This window comes from Haemaphysalis longicornis, unplaced genomic scaffold (assembly GCF_048455015.1).
Source record: "Haemaphysalis longicornis isolate Haplotype H1 unplaced genomic scaffold, Haemaphysalis longicornis Haplotype H1 scaffold_1, whole genome shotgun sequence".
Taxonomy (NCBI): Eukaryota; Metazoa; Arthropoda; class Arachnida; order Ixodida; family Ixodidae; genus Haemaphysalis; species Haemaphysalis longicornis.
The window spans coordinates 309,895,378-309,896,765 of record NW_027526203.1 but is presented as its reverse complement, the minus strand read 5'-3'; the positions used below and the strand labels follow the sequence as shown (position 1 = coordinate 309,896,765).

Genomic DNA, 1,388 nt, shown 5'->3' with positions numbered 1-1,388 from the left:
CTCTCCATCAAGAATTCGAGAAAACCTTCTGTGGGTCTGCTTCGCGATGAAGCACCTTAATATCCAGTCTTTGCGTTCAAAAGAGCGATTGTGAAGAACGAAAATAATTTGAACTTCGCTCTGACACAGGCAATAGCAATCACGCTTGCCTGAAGGTTGGGATAAGAAGTTATCGAATTTAATGGTCTCATTACATTGTCAGTCTTGTGCAGCGCATGCTTGCAAAAATTTCGTTTCTAAGTATTTTCAGAAAGAGAGCGTGCGTTATGGCAGTTGAAGTTTTGGGTTTGACTGAACACAGCCTAACAAAATCAATGGCTTTCGCTTGGCCTACTTACATTGATTTTGCCGCACAATAGAGGGAAAGAACACTGCTTCGATGTAAACAAATTTTACCTGGGAAAAGACCGAAGAAGCTGGGGTATCAAGCCCTTTCTCTGGCCGGAAAAAGTGTTACATGTGGTACCTGTGGTACCTTTCCCAATCTAGAAATAACTCCCTAGCCCATAAACATAGCAAAATCTAGTTCGTAACCCGATAGTTTATTTTTCTTGTGATAAAAAACAAACATTTCTTGATGTGTGATCCGTTATTTGAATTATATATATATATATATATATATATATATATATATATATATATATATATATATATATATATATATATATAAATAAATAAATAAATAAATATATATATATATATATATATATATATATATATATATATATATATATATAGCCAATCAGCACGGGAAATGAGGGCTCGTTGAAATAATACAGAAATAAGGATTGGCTGTCAAGAATTCCAAGGAAAGCAAAGGGGAGGATGCGGTACGTCACTGAAACACATGAAGAATATTGGGAAGAAAGAAAGAAATTGGAGAAAAATGCCCGCCGGGTGGGATCCGAACCCACGACCTCCAGCATTCGCGTCTGGTGCGATGACCACTACGCTACCGGCGGGGCTGTTTTTCCCCTGCAATTTCTCGGGTATTTATGTTCAGGAATTTGTTGTCTGCGCTTAAGGGTGGTAGCCAGCGCCACTCGGACTACTCGGGGTTTGAAGGACACCTTCGTTTTTACCCCCGGGTCGTGACTCGAGCGTCTACGACATGTGGACAGTGGTCGACCAGCGTTGACCCCTCTCAAGCTACCTATGGCACCAAGACTGCCAGAACAGAGACCCTCGCTATGCATGCAGCGAATCAGAATGAGAAATGAGGGCTCGTTGAAATAATACAAAAATAAGGATTGGAAGTAAAGAATGCCAAGGTAAGCGAAGGGGAGATGCGCTGGGTCACTGAAACAGATAAAGAGTTTTGGGAAGAAAGAAAGAAAGTAGAAAAAAGAGGGTATATATATATATATATATATATATATATATATATA

The 1,388-nt window shown here is 39.2% G+C and overlaps 1 non-coding gene across 1 annotated transcript; it reads right to left on the bottom strand.

The window, feature by feature from the left end:
• Window positions 1–889: 889 nt before the first annotated feature.
• Window positions 890–962, bottom strand: Trnas-cga (transfer RNA serine (anticodon CGA)). Its single transcript has one exon. It is a non-coding gene; the product is annotated as a tRNA-Ser (tRNA).
• Between the last annotated feature and the right edge of the window lie 426 nt (window positions 963–1,388).